A 9,273-nucleotide genomic window follows, 5' to 3' on the forward strand; every position below is an offset into this window, starting at 1 on the left:
TAGTAGAGACGGGGTTTCACCATGTTAGCCAGGATAGTCTCGATCGCCTGACCTCGTGATCCACCCGCCTCGGCCTCCCAAAGTGCTGGGATTACAGGCTTGAGCCACCGCGCCCGGCCTGTTTAATTTTCAAAAGAGACTTTGATATATGGAAAATGTAAGCCAAGGAAAATAAAAATATGAAAATTCACAAATAGCAATGCTAGCTCATCACATATGTTTATTTAAATTTGGTTAGTACTCTGGAGAGAATTTGGGATTGAATTCAATTCCTTGTGCTATATACAAAATAAATTTACTGGCAGTTAGATGGAGTTGGTTTAGAAACCTAATCCTATATGTAAATACTATAACAATTTTTAATTCCAAAGTAGTTCAATAAAAAGACCTGGGCTTTGAAATCAACATGCTGGATAAATAGACAACTGCTGTATTTAATTCTAGATAAGCATCCTTACAGCCAATAGATACACATTTTTACAAGGCTCTTTCTCTCAACTTTGTAAATAACAATTAAATAACTGATAATTGCCATTATCAGTATCTCTTCAGTAGATGCCCCTTGGCAGCGTGTGCTCTGCACTTCTCTGTGGTTATGTCTAGAGGAATTGCATCAGGATGGACAAGAATGGTTGTGTGGAAAAAGAATTTAGATTTACTGTGAAAACTGGACTCCACAGTGGATTTTCTGGGTTGATTAGTTAAGCAATTGAAACACCAAACCCAGTGATTTGAAATAACAAAACAAATTGCCTAATTTAGAAATATAATGAAAACACATATATTACTTAAAGACATGTTACAACAATAGATGGTTGTTGACTAGTTTTTAGTATTTGTAATATAGGGTGTATGTAGTTTCTTTTTGCATTTAGCAAAATCCCAGCTTTTTTATATGGTATCTGAGTAAGGAAGATAAACATCTTGTGTTTTTTTTTTTTTGAGATAGAGTCTCGCTCTGTCCCCCAGGCTGGAGTGCAGTGGCACGATCTCAGCTCACTGCAACCTCTGTCTCCCGGGTTCAAGCAACTCTCCTACCTCAGCCTCCCAAGTAGCTGGGATTACACGCATGCGCCACTACATCCGGCTAACCTTTTTTTTTTTTTGTATTCTTAGTAGAGACGGGGTGTCTCCATATTGGCCAGGCTGGTCTCAAACTCCTGACCTAGTGATCCACCCATCTTGGCTTCCCAAAGTGCTGGGACCACAGGTGTAAGCCACCACGCCCAGCCAACATCTTCTTTAATAGTTTCTGGTTTCCAACGTACAATTAAACTCTTGGCTATTAGGAGCATCTATACATCCCCCAACTCAGAGTAACCACGCTAGCTAGCCAATGAAGCCAAAGAACACAGAAGACTGTGCCCCTGGTCTAGTTCTTTTATGTACCTTGTTTTAAGTCTTCCTTGTTCCCCTTTCCCTCTCACCGTAAGGACGTTGCTCTGCTGACTTTTCTCTTTAAAACTCTATCCTACCCTGCTCCATTCACCTCTTTTATGCTAATTAAAGTCTCCTCTTCCTTCTGATCTCAGCTTAGGAGACACTGTCTTGAGGCACCTTTCCTTAGCCTTCCAAATCTGGCTCTTTGGTAAAACCATCCTACAGATCATTGTTCTTTTTCATCAGCATGGTTGTTTCAATTTGATGACTGATGTGACGATGTGACCAGTGTGTTTCTGCAGTGAACCGCTGAAAAGCAGAGCTTGTGTTCACTGGAGGGTGTTTTCCTGTTTCCTTCCAGGTGCCTGTGGATGACCCAGCGGCCAGGTTCAGCACTGGCGTAGGGCTCAAAACTTCTACAGTTAGAAAATTGGCAAAGATACTGATTTCACTTTGGCGCATTTGTTAGGCTTCTTCTCTCTCTCTGGTTTTGTTTTTTTTTTTTTTTTTTTTTTTGATAACATTTTAAATAACATATAATAGAAAATGAGAAGAGTTTAAGGAAAATAATTTTATCAGTGTTTGTGGCCCCTTAATGGCTTAAGTCCTAAGTAGGGACTTCATAATTTCAAACTTTCAAAAATGTCTTATAACATGCAGTAAAATGTGTCTTATTTGTGAGAGTCACGTCTATTCTAGGCAACTGTTCTCAGTTTTCACAGACAGAGGAAAAATTAGACGTATATATGTTTTATGGGGAGGAATTTGGACTAAACCTAAGAAAGAATTACCTGGCCAGGAAGTTGTTATTCACTGTTACATTAACTCATTTTAAGGGAATAAAGGAAGTAACGTGATTGAGGAGGAGTCTAACCCAGAAAGAGATAACTGAATCGGAAGTCCTCCAAGGTTCCTTTGAGATTTGTTTAGCCTGTGATTATGAGATTTGGTGAAAGTATGTCATTCCCAGTGAGTAGGTGTAATTTAAAATATGTAAGAAGTTCTACATATGTGCTTGGTAATTTTAAGGGTTATTATATAAAATCATTACTGAGATCACTACATAGCTATGTCCTGCCAGTAATCCAAAAAGAAAAATCATTCTACTTGTCATCAATTATATAAGATAATAAAAATAAACTTAAAGTCTTAGGCAATATTTTAGATATTGCTCAGAAGTACATTTCTTTGTGTTATAACTAATGACTCTCTATGTGTGATTATTCAGATTATTGAAAGTCTTAGTATTAATCATTTATCATAATTAATTTTAAATATTTCAGTAGTCAGTTCTAAAATAATTGAAATCATTAAAACTTGAATACTATTCAATCAAAATGACTTAGAAATAAAATAATATTAAAATGAGGAATTAAAGACTATAAATTTAGACAATGGGAAAACTAACAGAACCACTTCATGTCTTTGCCTTTATTTGGTAAAGGATAGACTCTTTCACCCAATAACTTTTTAAATTACCATAATTTTGAAAATGTGGAACTTTTTCTTACATCTTACATGCTATATTGCTTGTCTGGCAAATTGAACACATGGAGAAAAGAAATATCTTTGTCAAAATGAGCACTTTATGTAGGACACTTTATGTTACATTATAAAAATACATTAATAAATAGGTCCATAGTCTGCAGAATATATAATAAATATCCTGAATTAGCTCTTGAGACTATTGAACTTCTTTGTCCTAATATTTTTATCTGGCAGATGCAGGATATCAAGATATCAAGACCTTCCTGGCTAACACAGAGAAACCCTGTCTCTACTAAAAATACAAAAAATTAGCTGGGCATGGTGGCGGGCGCCTGTAGTCCCAGCTACTCAGGAGGCTGAGGCAGGAGAATGGCTGAACCCAGGAGAAGGAGCTTGCAATGAGAGAAGCTTGAGCCACTGCACTCCAGCCTAGGTGACACAGCGAGACTCTGTCTCAAAAAATAATAATAATAATAATTCTAAATACATAAAATTTCTCTATAGGATAACTTATTTTCTTAATGCTTGACATAATTTATGCCAAATAAGCTCAGTGGTTAAGAAAAGATATTAAGATATTAAGAAATACCATAAATCATTTAGCTCTCTGTTAAAAACATATAATTTAATTGTCCAAAAGTATTTTCTTGAGTGAAAAAATTATGGTGCAAATTTTGGATAAGACAACTTGAAGAAGAGTAGAGTGCAGAAAGAAGTTATATTTTAGGTGGTCTAAAATAACATAACATTTATGCAATAGCCCCAATTTGTGATATAACACTTCATAAAAATGTTCAACGGTTTGCAAGTGCTTTATCTGAAAACAATGGAGAATTAAAAGCATAAATTGGGAAACTTACTTTCTGATTAACAAAGTTTTTTTGAATGAAAATGACTAAAAGTAGACTAAATTGTTTTAAGTATTTATTTTTCTTTCAGCATTCAATTGCCAAGTCATTTCATTCACAGTTTTTAAGGATGTTCTGAAAATTCTGGCATAAGACCCAGGAGATGGAATTATTTGCCAAAGGTTGATGTATTATGGGAAAAAAAATAACTCAGTTTACAACTGTAGCCCTGTGAAAATTAAAGTTATTTAATCTCAATTTCAAGTAGCCAAGTATGAGACAAAGGCAAAGAACTAGTGAAATACTACAAAACACTTTTTTGATATATTATATAATTATCATTTTGCTCCAATGGATAGGAATAGGGTTGCCATAGGGGTTCATCCTAATGCTAGGAAGCAGACCATGAAATCTGAAATTACTGGTATTTAGATTTTAGAGAGACTAGAATCTGACATTAGGATGTAACACAATTTAATGAGAAGCACAAATATAATTGTCTTGCCTCATGGCTAAGTATCTCTGTGGAACTGCATTTTTAAAAAATGAAACCCCGCCAACAAAGGCAAGTAAAAAATCCATTAAGACTTATGAACTTTGTCAAAGTGATTACAGTTGAAGACTCTCAGTCATAATTTTTAAATCCTTCTAATTCCTTGATATTCAGTATCTTTAATTGCTGTAAGGCTGTGAGGTTGCCCCCTCTCAACTCTTAAGCTGACCTTCTGCTAATATGTAGCTCTTTGCTGCTTCTCCCTCTTGGTCTTCGTTTTCTACAAGCTGACCTCTCAGTCCTTTTCAAATGAAAATTGACCAGTTGATCCCATGTTCTTAGGAAATCTTCAGCTACTTCAACCCCTTCTCCTGGTCCTGTCCATCAAAAGGTCAAGTTCTAGGGGTCTGTAGTCTCTTAATAGTGTGATAATATGGCTACCCTGAGAAGGAACACCTCATCTAGGAAATCTTGATCAGCATTTTTCTCTGCAAGTGGCCTCTCAGGATTGTGAATTGTAAACAGATAAAAGGATTCTTAGTGGTACCTCTGTCAAGCTCTTTACACATTCCAGAATCAATCAAGTTTCCTGCTGACATTTGAAGAATATCACTAAAAAATTGGTAGCTGTGTTATTTCCTTTGGACATGCAAGTAGATAACTATCAGTAACTACCAAAAATAACAGCCAGTCAGCTCAGGCTGCTATAATAAAATAGCATAGATTGGGCCGGCGCAGTGGCTCACACCTGTAATCCCAGCACTTTGGGAGGCCCAGGCGGGCAGATCACGAGGTCAGGAGATCGAGACCATCCTGGCTAACATGGTGAAACCCCGTCTCTACTGAAAAAAAATACAAAAACAATTAGCCGGATGTGGTGGCGGGCGCCTGTAGTCCCAGCTACTCAGGAGGCTGAGGCAGGAGAATGGCATGAACCCGGGAGGTGGAGCTTGTAGTGAGCTGAGATCGTGCCACTGCACTCCAGCCTGGGCGACAGAGCAAGACTCTGTTTTAAAAAAAAAAAAGCATAGATTGGATGACTTAAACCACAGCCATTTATTTCTCACAGTTCTGGAGGCAGAGAAGCCTACAATCAAGGTGCTACTTCATGGTCAAGCCTGGCCCCTCGCTTGTGGTCAGCCTCCTTCTCATTGGGCAACACATGGCCTTCCCTGAGTGTGTGGGGGATGGGGAGCGAGAAGAAGAGCTCTGGGTCCTCATCCTATGAGGACACTAATCTCCTCATGAGGGCCTCCTTCCAGTATCTAACCTAAACCTCACGACCTGCCAGAGACCCCACTGCCAAATACCATCATATTAGTGTCTAGGGTTTCAACTTAGGAGTTTTAGAGGGACACAGCATTTGGCTCATAACAAACTATAAGCACAGTAAGCTTCACGAGATCACATTTCCTATTTTGAGAGCCCATTTTGAAAATTTTAAAAGCTTTGAGATTTTGAATATGATCAAAAGTACTGAGAACAAAGAAAATTCATTTGGAACGACAATTGGTAGTCTGCTCACAAATGAATAATCTGGGATAATTAATAATATATCTGGGTTTTGTTCTACGTTGATGAATAATGTAGGTCCTTGCATCATGGAGAATAATTGCACTTTGCTTCTGCATACTCCTAGTAAGTGTTCTGCCAATAGGCAGGAAAATAGGGTTTTCTACCGCAGTGAAAGCTGCAGCTTTATGTCTTTAATCCCTGTGGTTTCATAGGAAGGCAGTTCTTTCTATACGGTAAAACTTGAAGAACATGACTGTATTCAAATTTAAGACAAAGAAAAAAAAAAAGCCTAAAATGGAAAGAGTACTAAAAACCATGTCAAAGCACATGGTATTGATGCCTCAGTGTTCCCCAGTGTTCCTGAGTTCAACAGAAAGTTCTAGTAAGGTTGACAGATTTCCATCTCAAGAGTCTGCATTGTCTCTTCCCAGGGAAGGGTTTTGCATAGAAGATTGGACACATAGAAAAAAACCCAGAATTACATGTGTGTGGCAGGAAGAGGGGACAATGCCCCTGGAGGTGACATCTAGCAAATATGGGATACCAGTCAGTGAACAGGAAGATTATGAGATATGTTCCATGGGCTGTCTCAGAGAGTCCCCAGAGGGATTAGCTACTTAGCAAATAATACCCCATAGCAGTGACTTTTCATATTGTGATCTGCCAGTGCATTTATTGAATCCTTACATTTGTGTCCTCCTAATATGCTCTGGGAAAGAGGTTGAGGTTGCAAATCCCCAAAACTCCTGTTTGAGTTTTTGATAGAACAGCTGCTGTCCACTTCTAGCCAACTGAGGCCCTAGAAAAAGCATGTCAGTCCTAGTCCCTCACACTGTTGTAGTGTCATATGTATTTCTCCTTATAAACCTGAAGCAATCTGAAAATTCATTACTAAACATAAGGGTTCCAGGAAGTCTAACTTTATCAAAAGGACTTCAATGAAATTAATAAAAAGTAGAAACTTTAAAAAATATTGATCTGTAAACTGCTTAGGACAAAATATGTATAAAGCTAAACTGGACTATTAAACTTTACATTAAAATCTAAGGAGTAATAAACATCACTCATTATTTGATTTCCCAAATGGAAGTGCCATATTGTCATTGATTCGCAACAGTGAGTGTGGTATCAGAATCATTTCTGGAACCTTTTCAAAGTATACATCCCTGCTGGGAATTCTGATGTATCCTCAAGTTGTGTTTCAGAAGGCAGAAACTATTTCCACAGTGAGGCACTATTTCTGATATATCATCCCTCAAGAGGAATATGTAAAGGGAAAAGTGAATATGTACACTTGATAATGAGTATGTGCTGTCTGATTTAAAGATTGTGCAGGTTAAGTTGGTAAATTAAAGATAATATTATTTAATATTTATTAAATTATTTACTTATTTTTTATTAATATAATCTATAAATTAATTAATATCTAAATAAATTAATATATTATATATTTATATTATATATAAATTATATTATAGATTTATATTATATCATATATATTAATTATATTATATAATATATATTATATATAAATAATATAAAATAAATAAATTAAATAATGTTATTATTTAATTAACCCATTATTTCATATGTTAGTAAAGGTAATTATTTTAAAATTAGGGTTAAAAAGTTTAAATTTATCACCTATTTCAGTCTTTATGTTTAACATACACATATATATGTATATATATAATTATATAAAGATTAACAACTTATAAAAATCATTTTAAAATTTTGGTCTTCAAATAAAAGTTGTGTGTTTTGGTCATGATCTTGAATCATTTATGGCAAAGGTTTCTCACTTCTAAGACTTCCTCTTGTTTCGTTTGTTTAAAGTATTATCGCCTATAATAGGTATCCAAAACTAATGTCTAACTTTTGCTGTAATTTCCAGTTTTCTCTAAAATTCTGGGTCTTCCTTTTTTCTTTTCTTTTCTCTTTCTTCCTTTCTCCCATTCTTCTTTCTGTTTTTTTAATAAATTTAAGTTATAAATTTATGGGAATAAAGCTGTTAAATGTCATTCCTATCTAAAGGTCTTTGGGATTTCTCAGATAGCCACTGGATAGTGCTCTACTCACATTATTAAAGAAGAAATTTGTAAAGTAATTAGACATGTTCAATACTCTCTATATTCTGATTATCTCAACCACTGTATGAGGTCACTAGATCCCATGCCCCAGAGCCTCTGTGCTGTGATTTAGATGCCCAAAAGGCTGTGTGCTTGTTCAGTAAACATTACAACTCCCACCAAGTTAGGTACTCCTTTTTTTTTTAATTCTTCCAACTTTTATTTTAGGTTCAGGGGTTATATATGCAGGTTTGATACATGGGGAAATTGTGTGTCATGGGGGTTTGATGTGCATATTATTTCATCACTCCAGCAATAAAGTCCCCATAAGTAGTTTCTCGATCCTCACCCTGCTTTCACCTTCCACCCTCAAATAAGTCTTGCTATGTCTTGTCCCCTGCTGTGTGTCCATGAATATTCAATGCTTAGCTTCCATTTACAAGTGATAATATTTGGTATTTGGTTTTCTGTCCCTGTGTTAATTCACTTAGGATAATGGCCTCTAGCTGCATTCATGTTGCTGCAAGACATGATTTCATTCTTTTTTATGGCTGCATAGTATTCCATGGTGTATATGTACCGTGTTTTCAACTGCTGATGGTCATTTAGGTTGATACCATGTCTTTGCTATTATGCATAGTGCTGCAGTGAACATAGGTGAGCATGTATCTTTATGATAGAATGACTTACAGTTCTTGGGGTACACACCCAGTAATGGGATTGCTGGGTAGAATGGTAGCTCTGTTTTAAGCTCTTTGATAAATTGCCCAACTGTTTTCTACAGTGGCTGAACTAATTTACATTCCCACAAGCAGTATGTAAGTGTTCCTTTCCTGCACGACCTTGCCAGTATTTGTTATTTTTTGACTTTTTAGTAATAACCATTCTGACTGATGTCAGATGGCATCTCATCGTGGTTTTGATTTGCATTTCTCTAATGATTACCGATGTAGAGCGCTTTCCTCATATGCTTGTTGGCCATGTGTATGTCTTCTTTAGAAAAGTGTCTGTTCATGTCTTCTGCCCACTATTTAATGGAGTTTTTTTGTTTCGGCTTGTACATTTGTTTAAGATCCTTATAGATTCTGGATATTAGGCCTTTGTTAGGTTTATAGTTTGCAAATATTTTCTCTCATTCTGCAGGTTGCCTTTTTATTCTGTTGTTATTTTCTTTTGCTGTTCAGAAACTCTTTTGTTTAATTAGGTACCATTTGTCAGTTTTTGTTTTTGTTACAATGGTTTTTGGCATCTTAATCATGAAATCTTTGTCAGGCTTATGTCCAGAATGGTAGTTCCTAGGTTTTCTTCTGGGTTTTTTATAGTTTTAGGTTTTACATATAAGTCTTTAATTCATCTTGAGTTGCTTTTTTATATAGTGTAAGGAGGGAGTCCAGTTTCAGTCTTCTGCACATGGCTAGCCAATTGTCCCAGCACAATTTATGGAATAGGGAGTCTTTTCCACATTGCTTGCTTTCGTCAA

This window comes from Papio anubis, chromosome 13 (assembly GCF_008728515.1).
Source record: "Papio anubis isolate 15944 chromosome 13, Panubis1.0, whole genome shotgun sequence".
Taxonomy (NCBI): domain Eukaryota; kingdom Metazoa; phylum Chordata; class Mammalia; order Primates; family Cercopithecidae; genus Papio; species Papio anubis.